General features: G+C 44.1%; 1 protein-coding gene across 12 annotated transcripts in view; it reads left to right on the forward strand.

The window, feature by feature from the left end:
• The first annotated feature begins 500 nt into the window (after positions 1-500).
• ZMYND11 (zinc finger MYND-type containing 11) overlaps positions 501-19156 on the forward strand; it is a 133592-nt gene continuing 114936 nt past the window's right edge. For 5 of the 12 annotated variants that reach the window (XM_053225180.1, XM_053225181.1, XM_053225182.1 and 2 more), the window contains exon 1: positions 1307-1461. The gene's annotated coding sequence lies outside the window, so the exon portion shown is untranslated. Of the gene's footprint in view, positions 760-909; positions 1047-1305; positions 1462-1827; positions 1850-19156 lie in introns of those variants that run through there. The other 7 variants (XM_053225176.1, XM_053225184.1, XM_053225178.1 and 4 more) reach the window with 6 other exon arrangements.

Consider the following 19156-nt stretch of genomic DNA (forward strand, 5'->3'; position numbering starts at 1 on the left):
TTTCCTTGAGTGGTGTGCATCATAGAACACCTATTCAAGTACTACCCATTTCCAAATTCTTAGGCTTAGCGACCAGGTATGAAAGAAGATTGATAAATTGGATTAGAATCCTTAAATTTCTTGAACGGTCTCTTCCTAGTGATTTTCAGTACATATGTCCAAGGAGAACCAGAGTAAGAAATTTTGGCTGATAGGTCGGTCTTCCTTCCAAAGTCCTACCGGAGAAAGGTCATTATGGAAAATATGTGAAATCTGTAAAAGTCTGTTTATCTCTGAGTCTCAGTAAAGCATTCACTGGGATCTCCTCTGGTTAGATGTAGGATTACAAACTGAAACAGATACTTCTCCTTACACCTGTACGGGTGTAGCCAGGTGGATAACGGGTGGTCCTGTTCCTCTCGCAGTCCTGGCTGTGCGCGCCTGGAACGAGGAATCTAGCACCTCCCTGCAATTGTTTCTGACGGCCGAGCTGGAAAGACCTCGCCCCCACGTTCACGGGATCTGCCGACCTGCGGGAGCCGGCGGCCCTGCGGGCGCGCGGCCCACCGGAGCAGACGCGGCCGCCTCGCCCCCAGCCCCGCAGGTCGGAGCCTGACGATGCTGCGAGCGCCGGGCGCTTTGTGCGCTGGGCCGCCGGCTCCCGCGTGCCCGCACGTACGTAGCCTTCACGTGTGTGCTGCTCTCGAGTGCATGTGTGGATATGTAAGAATATGCTGAAGCAAATTCGGAGACAGGCACCGAGGACAGGACAGAGGGAAGGTGGGTGTGGGCGTGCGCGGCGCCGGCCCGGCCGGGAGGGAGCCCGCGGCCCGCACCCCGCGGCCCGCTCCCCCGCGCGGCCCGCACCCTGCGGCCCGCCCGGCCCGGCCACACAATAAAGTCCGGGGGCGGGCGGGCGGAGGTGGAGGAGGCCGGGCCGGGCGAGCGGCCGCCCCGCGCACCCACCGCCATGTGAGCTGCGCCGCGGCCTCGCAGGACGCAAACTTTCCCCGGCGGCGGCGCCCCAACTTCCCGCCCCCAGGCCTGCCGCGCGGCGCCGAGACCCCGTAAGTGCGGGCGGCGGCGGGCCCCCCGAGTCCCCGGTCCGGCCGCCGCGCCTTCCCGGCCGGGAACGCGCGGGTGTCCGCGGCGGTGGCTTGTCAACATGGCGCCCCTGAAGCGCGGAGTCGGGGAGGGCGGCGGGGAGCCGGGGGCCCGGGGAGGCGGAGGCCGGGCCCGCGAAGCCGGCGGGCAGGCCCGGCAGGAAGGCGGCGGCGGGGCGGGGAGGCGGCGCGGAGGCGGCGCGGAGGCCGGGAGGCGGGGAGCCTCCCCCCCCCCCCCCCGCGCCCCGCAGGCCTGGGCCCGGGAGGCGGCGGCGGCGGCGGCGGCGGGAAGGAGGCGGCGCGGCGGCGGCGGGGCCGGGCGCGGAGGGGGAGGGCCGGGCGCGGCGGCGGCGGCGGCGGCGAGGACCGGAGCATAATGGTGGGAGACTCGGCCGCGGCGGCGCGGGGCGCGGGGCGCGGGCGGGGGCGTCCGAGCGGTGGCGCCGTCGCTTTGTGGAGCCCGGCCCCGGCTGCAGCCTCTCGGGCCGCCGGCGCGGTGCGCTCGCCGCCCGCCCTCCGAGAACCGCCCCGAGTGGCCCGCCGGGCTTTGTGCAGGCGGGCGGGGGTGGCGGGGCCTGCGGGGATCCCGCCCGCGCCCCCTCGCCCTCGGCAGGTCCGGGAGGGGGGGCGGGCCGCAGGAGGAGGACCGTGCAGGGCCTGCTCGGGCCGGAAGCCGGGGAGTCGCGTGAGCGCCGCCCGCCGGGCCGGCCCTTCCCGCGCGGCCAGGCCTGGGGCCCTCGGGCCGGGGTCCGCGGATGCGCGGCCCTGTGAGTGGGGGAGGGCGGCGGCGCGCTGGCCGTCGCGGCTTGTTGTTGGAGGGCGGCGGCCGCGGCCGGGGCAGGGCGGGCCCCGAGGACCCAGGCGGGGCCGGGTCCGCGTTCTGTGGGGTAGCCTCGGCGGCCGCCAGGCCTCCGTCTCCTCAACAGGTCCTCCCGGGCCTCGGCGCGGCGTCCGGAGCGGGGCCGCCGATTGCAGGCCCGCCCGGGACCCCGGCTTCCACGTGGACGGCCCCTCGCGCCCCCCACCCCCACCCCCGTGCGACCCGCGGTGCGGTGTTCGTGGGGCCTGGGCCCAGGTCTGGCTGGGCGCTCAGGGCAGGTGCCTGCAGGTTGGAGGGACCCACGGGTGCCCCGAGGTTTAGGTCCTGGGCCCTTAGGTCCGCTTCATCCGGTGTTTTGCATCCTACAGTAAGCCTGCCTAAAAAGAATTTAGTCTGTTGAAAAGCAGAAAGTAAAAGGCTTGTTTGGTTTTAAAGTGAGAAATGAAGTAGTTGTAGCTTACTAAATGTGGGATGCATAACCTTTTCGGGTTTTGGGGTCATTGACTCTAAAGGTTGGAAGTTATCGAGGAGACAGTCTTGGTTGTACTTTAAAAGTTTGCTTTCTGGTAAGCACTGTCACCTTTGTGGTTTTTCTGAATTCTAATTTGTACAGTAAGAAGATAGAATATGAATTTTGTACAGGCATGTTATTTTCCACGTCTTTGGCGAATTGGCGCTGGTTATGGTCATTTTTGGTGGATCCTTTATAGGATGGTTAGGCTAGAGATTCAAAGAGTAGGAGATGTGGGATGTGATTATGAGAGAATCAATTTTTTTTTTTTCTTAACTCTACCTGTGGTTAACAGAGGATTTCTGTCTTTTACATGGTACTTTCTCCCCATAGATGTTCATGAGAAAACTGAATCTCCCTTTCACATTCCGTAAAGTGGGCAATTTATTTCTGCAGTTACCTGTTGCAACGTGTTTAAATACACCTGTAAATGGTTTACAGAGAACGGTCGCTTAAAATGTTAATTTTCGCTTCTGAGCTCATGCTGAATATTCCTGGGACCTGGTTATGTTGGTACTTGGAGTGGGGTGTCTTTTTTCCGATTTCCTTGAATTGACACGTGTTTATGTAAACTCTTTCCTAACTCTACCCCTTTTTCCTTAGGGGTTGTTCAGGTAATTCTCTCACGTGCACTGTAATAGAGACACCCATGCACTTTGGCATACCTTGAGACATTAAGTTAATGAAGAATTCCGGCTTTTGTAATAGAGGTATCAGATGCTGCCTTCATATTGCTTAAAGACCTAAACCTTTGGCGTCCTATTTCCTTTACCTTCCTTTACTATCCATCCATTAAATTCTACATAGTAAATGTCATTTAGGTAAAGAGGGTGTATCTGGAAAAAAAAAATGGAGTTAATGGTCAGACTTTGCCTTATGATAGCTAAACACTTTTCACTATTTGAAAACCTTAACTTGGACTTAACACTGAACTTTTTTTAATAGGGTGATTAGATTTTTTTTTTTTTTTTTTTTTTGTCATTTAGATCAGAGAGGTGGCATAGCAAAATGATCCCTGAGCCAGATGACTTGGGTCTGAATCTCCTCTGTCAAAGTAACAGCAGGCAAATTAACTACATTTACCATTCCTGGTCTCAGTTTCCCCATCTGGAATACAGGAATGATAGTAATTGTATCTACCTCATAGGCCTATGGGTGCATGGATCACTATTAGACTAATTCAGTTCAGTTGAGTAAAATTCAGGCTAATAATTTAAACTCATGTGTACAGGAGAGAAGCTCTGAAATTACAGCACATCGTGCTCACGTGTGTCTTGTTTACCGATTTGTGGTGGTGTGCACCTCGGAATCTGTGTTTTCAACTTTAGTCATTTCAGAAAGTTGGAAAATAAGCATTTGTTTGTTGTAGTCCTTGTGGTTCATTTACTTGAAGCAGTGTTAAGGGTCTTTTCATCATTACTTTTTTTTTGCTTTTACTCTTTTTTTTTTTTTTTTTACTGGTAAAGTATACATAACAAAATTTATCATCTTAATTTTAAAGTGTATAGTCTGGTGATATTAAATTCACACTGTTGTGCAGCCATCACCACTGTCCATCTCCAGAGTTCTTTTCGTTTTGTAAAACTTAATATCCAGTCATACAAACACTGACTCCCTACCTGCCTCCCCCCGTGCCTGGCACCCACCTGTCCTGACTTCTGTATCTTTGATGAAGAGTCTGGGTAACTGAAGTACACGGTGTGAGTTCTTGTTGTAACTGTTGGTAATCAGTGAATCATTTTCTCTTTTCTCACATCTGTCACCTTGTCTGTAACCGCTTCAGGTCATATGTTTTATATTTACTTGAAGCAGAAGGACTTTCTGAATAAAGAATAACTGCTTGTCATCTCTTCATTTGGAAGAGGAATTCATAACCTTCACCAATATTTTTACTAGGAATTTTGACAAGTAAAAAATAACTGAATTGAGTTTAATTTTTACCTGTATGTCTTGAGCAGTAACTTTAAGTTACTTTTTGTGGTGGCGTTGTCAAAATTTAAAAAACAAATCTGCTTTGGTGCAGTGATTTCGTGACAGTCATTAGTGATCTAAAGGTTCTCTATATCATCAGTGGTTTTGGTCTTGATTTTTGAAACATTTGGTATCTACAAGTTCATCACATAAATGAATACCGTAATAATATGGACCAAATGGTGTATATTCATTGAGTCTTAGCCATTGTGCAAAGTACTTTACATATGCTGTTCCACTTCTAGAAATCCTACAGCACAGCAGTCTTTGTTTTAATATGAGAGGCCCCACCACCTCCTACCACACCCCATTCCAGCGTACGCTCTTTAACAAGAAGTGGGCAAACGAGGGGTTTTGTGAGAGAATGTGCTCTGTAGAACATAAGTTTGAGGATCCCTGTGATAGGAGGTAAAGTGATACAAACGAAGCTTAATGGGAGGGAGAGAACAATCCAAATCTAAATACCCAAGAGTATGGTCTTTTTGAGTAATCAAGTCTTAGCTGTATTATTTTAAACGTGTCGTACCGCCGTAAGGAAAGATCTTATCACACATATGTGTGCCTGTTACGAATAATTTTTCAGGCAGAAAATTCTTGAAAAGTTGTTTATTGTGAAAATGCTGTATTATACTTAATGCAAAAGTTATTTACAAGTGTAAATAGTCTGTATGTTTACTTGGACGTTAAAAAGTATTTGTGTAGTAGTTCATTATTTAGTAGGGACATTTAGTATATTGTTAGATACTTATTTACCTCAATTTTACAACTAATCTATGTGGAACTAATAAACATTTAGACATTTAGTCTTTCATTGTATTATATTTTATATTCAGTAGTAAAAGGTTAAATGTTTGCCTAATTTAACATGAATTTAAAGAAATTATAAAGGTAATGGGATACTGTTAAGTCTACATTTTTCAGGCATCCTAGGACTCCTCTGTTCTTCAGTGTTGAGAGGAATATATCTCGCAGATCACGTTATATTGGAAAAATGTGTATTGATGAAAACTTGTGTGGTGTTTTATTTATTTTGTGAACTGAGTAATATTTAAATATAGTAGGTTACCTAATTTTGTTTTAAATAAATGCTTTTGTAGTTCACATTACTCCATACTGTTTCATAAGATTACATTAAAATGTTGTATTTTCTGACAATAGGTAGAATGTTTTAATATCTCGTTCATTAAACATTGTTCTTTATGGAAACATAAATATTGTTCTTTATGTTTTAGACACTTGCTAGGTAACAATTACTGAAGCAAGTGAAAGGTGACAGAAGAAAGTAAGGATAGGTGCCATGGAATAGTATATTGCATTTGAGTTAAGATTACTTTTGAGGTTTTAACACTGATTTCAGATTTATTCTGGTTTGTAACTTTGTGATTTTATTATGTTCATCACATGAGGATTTTTAAAAACAACTTTGTTGTGATTAATACTTTTTTATGTTCTTCAGATATTATCTAAGTATTTAGTGAAAGGTAGACCCGCTTAAAAATTTTAATATTTTCCCCAGTTTGATATGCTTACATGCTAAGTAAATTTAAAATATAACGAGGGAAGGATCTTCTTACCTAGGTAGGCATGTATCATGTAAACACAAGAATATTCAAAATTTCTAATGGATTTGTGGGAAGTTAGTCACCTAATGCTAATTCTCACAATTGGGATTAAAAAATGCTAAGTTTGTTTTTGTTGTTGTTGTTGTTTTTTAATCAGGAAGATACAGGGATTTATAGCAGGAGAATCTGTCATAAATATATTTTAATTTGCTGTGTATTGACATTAGGTCCTTTGAGAAGTTCACCTTCCAGGCAGTTTTAGAAAGCCAGGTTCTATCATCTACACCATGCTTGTGGCAGCACCATTTTCTTAAGAAGGTGTCACTTAGCGAACACCTACTTTACTAGGCAGTTATACTCTGGTTCAGTCTTCGCTACAGCACAAGGAGAGAAGTGTTATTACGGTATGATTATATGATAAGTTACATTGTGACAGTACAGTTGTAAGTACCCTGTGACTTACAAGGAGACAGCTGGACCCAGTGCGTTAAGTACCAGTGCCAGAGGTCACACAGCATACACGATCAAATGGGTTTTGAGTTCAAGTGTATGACTGCAACACTTACACTCTATTTGGCTGCTGTTTCCCTAAAACCTACCAACTACTGGGCTCTTTTTACTGTTATACCTTCATCCTCCAAATGTACATTTATAATCCTGAAAAAGCACAGAGTAATAAAAGAATTTAACACTATGCCTACTCTCCTTACAAAAAGTAGGAGGTGGGAAGAAAGGACTGTTAGGTACCTCCTGGTAATCAGAACTTTCCAAATGCAAAGTTCCGGTTAATTCCAATCTCTCTGGTAAATGACAGCTAGTAATCTGAGAGCAGGCATCAATGATTGGCTCATTGTCTTGCTGTCACTATTGGCAGTCACACTATGAAGATAACTTGGTGCAGGTGTTGGGGCCAACTTACAATCTTCATTTTAAGACTTACATATAGAAATGTCTGAGAATTTTCAGAATTCACTCCAACAATAGAGTGTTCTTGCTATATTAGAGGGAAAAGTCATTGTCTTGAGGAAGCTTTTAGCATTCCCTTTGCTAAATAAGTTCAATTTGGATGGAAGTAGCTAATTTCTTGGAAGTAGCTGTAAGTACTGAGGCTTCAGAATTCAGTAGGTGTTTACTATTATCTAAAATAAAGTAATATGAGAACCATATGGTGAAGAGAGACCTAGATGAATGGAGTTGTAGCCTGCACAGATCCAGACCATCCTGATACTCATCAGAAGGGATGTTAGAGTGGGATATTAAACATGGTTTTCCCATTTAATGGCTGTAGAAAGATTTTTAGGAAGAAGGCTTAATGAAAGGGTGAGCATGGAAACCATCTTGGCTTGAAAGCTGCTGTGAACTTTTTAGTTTTTTTTGTAGATTCTTATCTGCCTGTTGATTTTTTTTCCGTCTCAGAAATGCACCTGAGAAACGGTGTCTGGGAGATCAAGTCCTTAATTTTTGGGTTTTGACATGCAGCACGTCTACTTTACCCGATCCTTTCAGTAGGAACAAGTGAGATTAATGTATTTGGGATTTCCACTGATACCATATTTAATTTTTCAGGCATTTTATTTATCATTAGAGGTGTTGTCTTTTTAAATTATAGAGTACATAAAGTTTAAGGTGATTTATTTTTCTATTGTACTTATAATTTAACCTGTTTTTTAAGTTTATTTTTGAGAGAGAGGCAGAGAGGGGGAGAGAGTGTGCACGTGCACACAAGTGGGGGAAGGGCAGAGAGACAGAAGGAAAGAATCCCAAGCAGATTTCCATGCTGTCAGCCCAGAGCCTGATGCGGAGCTCGATCCCACGAACCGTGAGATCATGACCCCAGCCGAAATTAGATACTTAACTGAGCCACCCAGGTACCTCTACATATTTCTTATATTTTAAAACATTTAATATGTAATGTCAAAAACCTGTTATCTCTTTTTTGAAATACCTTCTTAGTTTACTACTCTGCACACCTGTATTAACACAATTTTAAGAAGTCTCTTGTAATCTCTAGTCATGTTGGATTGTTTCAGGTAAGAAACTTCTGTTTGAATAATTTGAAACTTAAATTTTATTTTCTGAGGATTATTAGAACTAGCTTCTAGTCCCCATTATTTTCAGGTGAACAACCTGAAACAAACACAAAGCTGAACAACCACGAAGCCAGTTTAAAGTTAGGCTTTCTCTTGGGTCCCTACTTCTGTAGAAGCCAGGGTACACGGCAGCTGGTTTTTAGATGGGGAGGAAGCAGCCCTGTGCACACTTCATTTCCTACTGGTCCCCGGCTTCTTACTGCTTTTTCTAGTTCTACATCATGTGACAACACACAGCTTTTAGAGTGTGTTGTCATATTTTCTTACCTATAAATAATTTTCTCAGTTTTAGAGTACCAGATATGTTCAAAAGCAATTATTAAATTGCTGTTGTTAGAATTGCATTATTCCCCCAAGAGAACACTTTTAATAAAATGAGGCACAATGTTTAATAAGGCAAAAATTCACACAGAGGGTTAATATAACATCACATTCTCTTGTGTGTCCTGTGGGGAAAAAAGGAGGTATAGAATTGAAGTAGCTTAAAGTTTTTTAGAGCCTTTACCATTACAAAGTAATATATAAATTTGATGTACCTAACTATCTTGTTCTGAAAATAAATTTTTTTTTAAAATATTTATTTATTGTTAAGAGACAGAGTGAGTGTGAGCAGGGAAGGGGCAGGGAGAGAGGGAGATACAGAATTGGAAGCAGGCTCTAGGTTCTGGGCTGTCAGCACAGAGCCTGATGCGGGACTCAAACTCATGAACCGGGAGATCATGACCTGAGCCAGAGTCAGATGCTTAACCGACGGAGCCACCCAGGCGCCCCTGAAAAGAAAATTGCTGAATCGTGTTGCTGAATTACATTTATTATCATAAAGTTTTAAATATCTATATATTTATAGATATTCTTAATTCGCAAGATTTCAAATACATAAAATTAAGAAATCGGACACTGAAAAGTAATTTGACTAAAGTAAAAGTACATATATTTTCCATAGGCGGACCTCAGGCAGTCAGGTCTCTCCATGATGATATTGTTGCAAGGTGATTGTTGAAGTTAATATTCCTTCTCAACATACATCACATCAGTGACCGCATCAATGTCAACCATTTAAATTTAAAAGGATTCTCTTGAGATATCAGTTGTAGACAGAAGAACTAACCAATTTAGTAATGTTTTTGTAGGACCAGCAAATAGCACTTTTAATCTTCTCTCAGTTTAACTACAATTTAGAATAAAACAGTTGTATCCCATTTATTCACAGCCAAAGAAAGTAAGTTCTGCTGAGTGCCCATAGTCAATCCAACCATGGCTTTCTGGTACAATGGTATATAAATAACCTTCATTAAACTAGTAAGTTTTAATATTTACTAGATTGAATACTGTACCTTAGGACAAATTGAGACTGTCAAGTCCCAGGTAAAAGTCTAGTAGCACCCACATCAGTATTACCCTGTGAGTGTTCAATAATGTTTGGTGTTAGTGAACTGGTATTTTCTACCTCAATTCTTAATATGGACCATAGAGAGAAAAATGGAGATGTTGACATGAAAAATGTTAGAACATAGCCCCTTGCAAGCTAGTGTTACAAAGACACCACTTACAAAATATCCTAGGCTTTACAGCAATAAAATCTTTGTATCATGCTATTGATTCGAAGTTGGTTAGAAGGCCCAAGATATTTTGTGAGTGGTTTCTAACCAACTTCATATGAATTGTATTTTAAATAGCATCGTCTTCTAGAGTTTCACCTTGAAGAATAGAGTGGGGATGTTAGACGGGTGTAGGACCAGGAGTCAGTGTTTGTTCTTCAGTAGAGGTGCCGCTTCCTAGAATGATTCTAAATACTGTAAATAATAGAAGCAGGATCACAGGAAGTTTGATTTATAGGAAGTAATTGAGAAAAATCTGAATTCTTTCATATGAAATGCTGAACTGAATGCTGGCTGTTGCAGCATCTGTCCTCCGTGTCCTGGACCCCGGGTGGCGGGAGGCTCTGCTTCTGGTCTCTTCCCTGCGCTGAGGCCTGAAATCTGTTACCAGGCAGTGCACGGAGGTCTCTGTGAACGTGTCCTTCACTTTCTCCCCTGGGGACTACGACAACCCTGTCATTCAGGAAATTTTGGAGTCCACTCTTATGCCCTGCTGTGCTTTATGTAAAACTTCTTTAGCCAGTAATTGTTTATCCTTCCAACAGTGGGTTTTTGTTTTTGTTTTGCTTGTTTTCAGTGAGCAAGTATATTGGTTAATATTAATAATAAGTTTGTAACCTTTGGTTGGGTATCCACCTTTCACTTCCTCATTCCACTGCCAATGGTGAAGTCGACTCACAGTTTACTTGACAGTTTGTGGGCATTTACGTTCTCCGCTGAGTCTCGTCTTCTCCACCTTACTGCCAGCTGTCAGTGATTTGTCCCTCAGTTGAACTGCATTAGCCTCAGCTGGTTCATATTCTGTTGCTTGTTTTTATTTAAACTTTACCCCATAATCATCTTGCCAGTTCCTTGACCTGAGAACCCTGACGGAGATTTTGGTATAATTCCTAGTATGGTGCTGTACATGGTACGTGGAGGTGGACAAGACTGCCTGCGTACTGTAGGCACTACACCACCATCTGGGCTCTAAATCCTGCTGGATTTCTCAGCTGGCCTCGTTTTCCACTTTCTGTCCTGACTTACTAGAGCCCTTTCTCCTGGGCGAAGTGTGGGAAGTAACATGCTGCACCTGCCGTCCTCTTCACCTGTGCTCTGCACATCTGCCCTCCAGAAGCCTCTCACCTGCTGTCAGACACGTTTGACATCTCCCAGCATCACAGAATAACACAAAACAGCAGACATCGTGCTGAACTGCACACCTGCTCTGGTTTTCTTTTCTCCTGTACTAACCTTTCTGAGCACCCGTCAAAAGAACCGTTTCCCCCTTTGTTTCTCCACTTCTTCTAGTCCAGTGTCCTCCACCATCGGGTGATTGAAGCTGCTCCAGCGAGGTCACGGTGACGTGACCTGTCGGGCTTCATTCTGTGGTTGTGAGGCACGGTTGACCATCCCCTCCTTGGTTTCTGAAATGCCACACTCTTGAGCTTCTCTTGAGCACTTCTGACTGCTGCTTCTGTGTTTGCCAGATGCTGCTGCCCTTTCTCCTCCTCTTTCTCCTCTTTATTTTAGAGGGAGACTGTGCTCAATCCCACAACCCTGGGATCAGGATCTGAGCCGCAATCAGGAGGCAGACGCTCAACCGACTGAGCCACCCCTGCACCCCCGAGATGCTCTTCTACCTAGAAGTGAACGTGAGGTGCCCCTGTGCTCTGCCCTCGGAATCCTGTTCTTTTCCTGCCTGGCTCCCTCCAGAGTCTCATCCCTGCTCATGGTCTGTTATCATCAACATGGTGGTAGTTACTGTATCAGCTTAGATGCTTTCAGTTTAAACTCGGAGAAGACGGTGGCTCACACTGGAAGTCCAGGGATAGGACGGACTGTGGGTCCTCCTGTCAGCAGCTTGGAGGCCTGTCTTTCCATTGTGCAGTCACCCCTGCCCCCAGCAGCAGCTTTATTCTGAGACTAGTGCCCCTCATGGTTGCAAGATGGCTGCATCACGTCTAGAACTACTGATACTCAGAGAAGGAGGAGGCTGTTTTTTAGGGGCAAGGGCATCTGTCCTAGAAGTAGAAGTGAGGAGGGTGGAATTACTATGACTGATTCTGAATAATCCTCCGAGCCAAAAAGCTGTTGGGGAACTAATCGCTTTCTTTGGCTGGACAATTCTTCAGTGACTTCCCAGTGTCTTACGTTATAGTCTCGAATCCTTCATAATGGCTTATGAAGCTCCTCCCTGCAGTCTGGCTCACGCACACAGTACCACCTTTGATGCTGCTCTTCCTTTGCTTCAGCCTTGCTGGTTAATTTTAAATGTCTGGAGGCTTTGGGTTAAATGTCACTTCTTCAGGGAGAGATGCGGGACCACAACCTCTTCCAAAGTGCTTCCATACTTTGTTTTTTTTTTTTTTTTAGTATTTTTTAATGTTTATTTTTGACCGCGAGAGAGATGGAGCATGAGCGGGGGAGGGGCAGAGAGAGAGGGAGACACAGAATCCAAAGCAGGCTCCAGGCTCTGAGCCCTCAGCACAGAGCCTGACGTAGGGCTCGAACTCACAGACCACGAGATCATGACCTGAGCCGAAGTCGGACGCTCAACCGACTGAACCACCCAGGGGCCCCATACTTTTTTTTTTTTTTTTAAAGTATGTACAACGTGGGCCTTGAACTCAGTCCCTAAGATCAAGAGGTTCCTGAGATCAAGAGCTGCACACACTCCACTGGTGGAGCCCCCTGGGCATGTCTGGTTGCAGCCATTTCTTTTTTTTTTTTTTTTTCTTCAACATTTATTTTTTTTGGGACAGAGAGAGACAGAGCATGAACGGGGGAGGGGCAGAGAGAGAGGGAGACACAGAATCGGAAACAGGCTCCAGGCTCTGAGCCATCAGCCCAGAGCCTGACGCGGGGCTTGAACTCACGGACCGCAAGATCGTGACCTGGCTGAAGTCGGACGCTTAACCGACTGCGCCACCCAGGCGCCCCTGGTTGCAGCCATTTCTAAAGCTGATGTGATGGGATTATTTTAGAAAACAATGTGCCTTCATTAACCAGAGTTAATAATTACATACTTCTTGTAGTTTCCTGGGGACTGCCTCCCCTCCCCCTCGTTCCCAATAACCTGTAAGTTTACAGGTTAAAATCCTTCTTAACACAGTGGCCTAGGAGTTACTAAGCACAGGCCAGAAATGTGAATGAGACCAAACCTTTTTTGACACCTTTCTTCAGGGTTGCAGGAAACACATTTTAACCAAACTAAAACTCAGAGTACTTTAGGAACAGAGGTTGTATTAAAATGACGGGTATTTGGCGCTTCAGCTGTGGAAAGTGCTCATCAGTGTCTGTTGTTGTCTGTGTCCTCTCTTGCCATACACTTTGCTACGTGTAAGGTAGTGGTTCAGATTTCATAGTTTCTGGAAGATGTAATAAAACATGGAATTCAAAGATATTATAAGCTTTGATATGTTTATTACATCCATTCAATATAAAAAACAAGACAAGAATGCGTGTTACCCAGGCCTGCTCAGAGGTTAGGTGTCAGCCGAAATGCATTCTTCTTTCGATGTTTGCCGCTGTTGCAAGAGTGCGTGCCGGGAGCCCGCGTGCCACTGTCTCCCCCTGCTTTGTGTGTTTGCGATCTGTGATCTGCAAAATGGTCCCATAACTTCTTAGTTCTCCTCTTGTCATTCATTATAATAAAATTCACGTACAGTAAAATAAGATTTGCTCCTTCATGAGAGTAAAATATCCTTAAGTGGACTGCTAAATAATTGAGGGTTTAAAAATTTTTCTTAATGTTTATTTTTGAGAGAGAGACTGTGAGAGCCAGGGAGAAGCAGAGAGAGAGAGAGAGACAGAATCTGAAACAGGCTCCAGGCTCTGAGCTGTCAGCACGCAGCCCCATGTGGGGCTCGAACTCATGAACTGGGAGATCATGACCTGACCCGAAGTCGGACACTTAGCGGACTGAGCCACCCAGGCGCCCCAAGGGTTTTAAAAAATTCTCATTGGGGCGACTAGGTGGCGCAGTCGGTTAAGCGTCCAACTTCAGCCAGGTCACGATCTCGCGGTCCGTGAGTTCGAGCCCCGCGTCGGGCTCTGGGCTGATGGCTCAGAGCCTGGAGCCTGTTTCCGATTCTGTCTCCCTCTCTCTCTGCCCCTCCCCCGTTCATGCTCTGTCTCTCTATGTCCCAAAAATAAATAAACGTTGAAAAAAAAAATTAAAAAAAAAAATTCTCATTGAGTCTCATGTAATCAGAATCTACACAGTGGAAAAGTTCACCTGCAAAGTTTGGTCTAATTTCATGCATTAAAGAGATGATATTTTATAGGCAAACGTATTAGGAAGAAAGAGAGGTCTGTATAAACCGATTAAATTCCTTCAAAGATTTATTTGTTTTAAAGTTTATTTTGAGAGAAAGAGCGTGTGCTAGCAAGTCAGGGAGGGCTGGAGAGAGAGAATCCCAGGCAGGCTCCACACTATCAATGCAGAGCCTGACATGGGGCTCAAACCCAGGAACTGTGAGATAATGACCCGAGCTGAAACCGAGTTGGATGCTTAACTGACTGAGCCACCGAGGTGACCCTTCATTCAAACATTTATTAAACGATAGGTGTTACCTGTAGTATAAGCTCTCTACAGCGGATGACATGGACCTTCCTGTTGTCCCTCTGCTGTTGAACTCCTTAGTACAGTGCTGATGTGTACCTAAATAGTTCATACTCTGTCGCTTCTGAAGTACAGAATTGTTATGTGTCCTTCAAAGTTGATGTTTACCATTGTACAATCTGCAAATTATGACAGATTCCTCTTGGAAAAAAATATTTGAGAAACGACGCCTTCTGGTTAACTTAGCATGGGCTGGTATGGTTGCTGTGTTGTAAATAATGGCTTCAAAAAATAATTCTCGACACAAACATTATGACCCTGTTCATAGTTTTTTAAGTTCCTGAAAGACCGTGATCATGTCATTTTAACTGACTTGTTAGGAAATAATGTTATGAGTGACAGGGAATACTGGGAATAATGTTATGAGGGACAGGGAATACTCTGCCATGGTGGCAATGATCAGCCTTGGCTGTATATCTAACTGGAAAGCTCATAAAAGCTTTGGTTTTCTTCATCTCCCTGCTTAAAATGGTTTGCAGGATGTTCGCTTTATCATGTTATAAAAATGACTATTTAAAACCTCTGAAAAGTAAAGATTACATTTTATTATAATCATAGTCCATCTTTTTATTCACAGTAATGTTATGTCAGGTCACCACAGACAGGGAATTCACCAACATTGATCCTTTGCTTCTGAGGGAAAAATACAGGGTTACGTTCCTGCTAGCCCTCTGCTCACGTTTTTGTAAACCGAAATGCCATTTCTGTTCTACAGTGTCATTTGCTAAAATCCTTATAAAACAAGCCAGTATATGCAGGCAAATTTAACCTTTTTTCATATGGTGTCACTTTTTGAAACATGGCAGGCAGCCAGCACTACCTGAGGAGGATCTAGCGTTTTCTTGACCCCAGGTAACTGGACTGTAAATTTCTTGGACTTTCACCTCAGAACAATGCTGTCCACTACACTTTTTGATCTGTTATCATCTCCTGGATCCATGAATGCAGCTGCTTTTCCATCTTTTGAGCACTGTAGGTGTTACCGTAGCGCTTTCTGGAGTAGCCTCAGGCACGAATGGGTGCACTTCTGCCTGGTTCTGGGTGACGGGGCAGGTGAGTTGTTAGGGACAGCCCTGTGACTGGCTGCCTGAATGAGGCCTGCCTGACACGCGCACCCTCTCCAGGAGGCAGCCACAGCCTGCTGTGCTCAGGAGCCCTCGCTTAGACTGTTCAAGCTGGGAGATCACCAACAGAGCGCAGAAATGCAAAAACATGCATTAAGTAGACTGCAGAAAGGGCACTGTTTACTGTCTGGGGAGGCGGAATGGGAGCTGGGAAAGTGTCCTGTCCTGAGTGACTGTGGCCACAGGTGCGGATTTCAGCAAGAGGGGAGTTCACACGTGTGAGTTCTACAAATGATGAGAATCTGCCGTAGGTATGTATCTGAAGTCTTTCTGTGTCAGGGCTTTTATGTTCGTTTCATGTTTGTATCTTTTATTTTTACCCGAAAGTTCATGGCTACAAGTGAAATATGAGAAAATTCCTCTTATTTTGACTTCCTTTAATTGGACATCTTTTCCTAGTGGTTTTTTCTGTAGAGAACACAGATAAGCACTTGTGTAGAAAAGGGTTACACATGTTAAAAAAAAAGTGAAGACATGTTTGGCCTCAGTGGCAATCTTAAGAAAAGCAAAATAAGATAGGATACAGTTTTTGCACTTTTGGTTTTGATTGAAAATGAAAACGAGTCGTTGGAGCGCGTGGCTCTTGATCTTGGGAGTGTGAGTTCGAGCCTCATGTCGGGCATACAGAGATTACTCAAAAAAGAATGAAAAGACCAAAAAATCTAGAGAGGCTAACTGATATCCACAGTGGTTAGAAATCTAAAAACTCATACCCTTTATTTAGAGAACTCCTACCCTCTTACAGCATGACCCTGGGAAACCATCTGTCATCAGGGTGGTGGTCTGATATTTGGTGGATATTTAAAACAGCTTTTAAGGGAAAAGCGCATCTTTTAAGAAACATGCATGCTGGGAAGAGGTTAGTGGGTCAGTGGTGAACAGTAAGGGAGGAGATAGAAAATTAACAAAAGTCAAGCACACATATGTAAAAAGCATGTCTGATTTGCAACCTGAGCTCACCACAGGACATGTGGCAATGTCTGGAGACCTGGGACATTTTTGACTGTCATGCCTTAGGAGAAATTATTGGCATCTAGTGGGTAGACGTCAGGGATTCTGCTAAGAGCCCCACAGCACAGACACCTGCTCTGTGACACCCCGAGGTAGGTAGGTAGGTGTCTCTGCGCATGGTGATGACCCTGGGTTATTAGGGAAACGTGTTTGCTATCTCTACATGCTGTCTAAGCAGCTAGACTGTGTCTGATAGATGTTTGATTGCCAGTCACCTTGCTTTAAGGAAATTTTAACGCTTAAAAAAAAAAAATCATCATCAGGGGCACCTGGGTGGCTCAGTCCGTCAAGCAGCTGACAAGCTCAGGTCGTGATCTCATGGTTCATGGGTTCGAGCCCCGCGTCGGGCTCTGTGCTGACAGCTCACAGCCCACTTCAGATCCTCTGCCTCCTTCTCTCTCTGCCCCTTCCCTGTACTCTTTCTCAAAATAAATTAAAAACATTTAAAAAAATCATACTTACTTGGAAGATTTATACATCTTGTTTTTAATTATTTTAAGTTCCAGTATAGTTAACATACAGTGTTATATTAGTTTCAGGTGTACAATATCATGACTCAACAGTTCTTACATGTCTTGTTTTTAAATAAGGATGAACTATTTTTGTATTTTAGTTGTTTTACTTATGAGTCCTGTAACAGTAACTCTTTGGAAAAAAGCTTTTTTCCTTGCCACGTGATTAATTTCTTAAGATAAATATAATCAGATATGATACATACTTTAGCTTAAAGACACTTATTTAAATTAAAAAAAAAACCAACTAGTGCTGTCACGTTTAGATAGTGTGAAAACCATACATTTGGAGGTAGATTGGTGGATTATATTCTTTTGAGAGACAGCACACTATGGTCTGCATTTTCATCACTATCCAGCACATGACTCAGAGTACTTACCTAGTAAAAGCACAAAGTAATTTGAGTCAGATTAGGAATACAAACAAAAAATACCTTCATATTAATATTTTAGGTTATGTAGGTACAGATCTTTTCATTGATATTTGAAACTTGGCAGTATATAATCTGACATTTCTTTGATATTTTTTGGTGGTAGAAGAGGATATTATAAAGAGTTTTAAGTTTTTTTAAACTGAATTTTATAATTCATTGTTATTTTCTGTTATTAAGGATCAGCTACTATGTACAGTATTGAGTGTTTGATACCTAGGTCTTGGGAACTTGAGGAAAGTAATTTAGATTTAAAATACATGGCAGGGGGTGCCTGGGTAGCTCAGTTGGTTAAGCGTCTGACTTCGGCTCAGGTCATGATCTCACGGTCCGTGAGTTTGAGCCCCCGTTGGGCTCTGTGCTGACAGCTTGGAGCCTGCTTCAGAATCCGTGTCTCCCTCTCTCTCTGCCCCTCCTCCACCTGCCCTTTGTGCTCTCTCCCCCTCTGTCTCAAAAATAAGCATTAAGATTTAAAATCTGTGGCAAAGGGGCACCTGCGTGGCTCAGTCAGTTAAGCATCCAACTTTTGGTTTTAGCTTAGGTCATGATCTCACGGTTCCTGAGTTTGAGCCCCATATTGGGCTCCTTACTGACAGTGTGAAGCCTGCTTGGGATTCTCTGTCTCCCTCTCTCTGTCTCTGCCCCTCCCCTGCTTGCTCAAAAAATAAAGTTAAAAAAAAATACATATATATATACGTGTGTGTGTGTGTGTGTGTATGGCAACATGTTAATTATTAAAGCACAGAAGATTCATGTAATTCTACTTTTGTAAGACTCCTCACGTGAATAAGCTGTGTCCTTTGGCTTCTGTGACTTGTGTTTTAAGTGCGCAGTTCAGTGGTTTCTAGCACATTCTCAAGGTGGCGCAGCGCTTTCACTCTCTAATTCTAGAGTATTTTCACACCCCAGAAGGAAACCCCGAATCCATAACATATTCCCCATTCACCTCTCCCAGCCCGGGCAGCCCCTCCTCTGCTTGCTGTCTCTGTAGATGGGCCCATTCTCGATGTTTCCTGTCATTGGGGTCCTAGGGCATGTGGCCTTTTGAGTCTGGATTCTCTCACTGAGCATCGTGTTCAAGGTTCACCCATGTAACAGGTGTCCGTACTTCCTTCTGTTTTATGGTTCAGGAGTTTTCCGTTGTATGAGCAGTAACCTAGTAGATAGACCATATTTTATTTATCCAGTCATCAGTTGATGGATATTTGCGTTGTTTTCATTTTTTGGCTGTTACGAATCACGCTGCTATGTCTATATCCGCACAAGTTTTGTTGGACATAGGTTTTTCTTTTTGATTGAGATCTAATTGCCATAACAAGGTGTACTGTGTGTTGATTTGATACCTTATGTATTTCCATATGATTATACCATGGAGGTAGCCAACACCTCTATCACATCTCATAGTTACGATTTCTGTTGTGGTAAGAACATGTAAGATCTGACTGCTCAGCAACTTTCAAGTGTATGATATAGTATTGTTAACTGTAATTACAGTGCTATGCATTACACCCCCAGAACTCATTTATCTTCGAATTGAAAGCTTATACCATTTGACCAACATCTCTCCAATTCTCTTGGTCATTTGCCTAGAAAAATTGCTGGGTCATATGCCTCCTCTCGAGAAACTGCCACACTATTTTCAAAAGCCACTGCATCATTTTACCTGCCCACTAGCGTTGTGTGAGGATACAACTTCTCTCCATCTTAGCTGGCACTTGCTTTTGTCTTGTTTTTTTGAGTAGAGTTTTCTTATGAGTGTCAAGTAATATCTCACTTTGGTTTTGATTTGCATTTTCCTAGTGATCCGATGATGTTGGGCGTCTCTTCATGTGGTCGTT

This window comes from Acinonyx jubatus, chromosome B4 (assembly GCF_027475565.1).
Source record: "Acinonyx jubatus isolate Ajub_Pintada_27869175 chromosome B4, VMU_Ajub_asm_v1.0, whole genome shotgun sequence".
NCBI classification, from domain to species: domain Eukaryota; kingdom Metazoa; phylum Chordata; class Mammalia; order Carnivora; family Felidae; genus Acinonyx; species Acinonyx jubatus.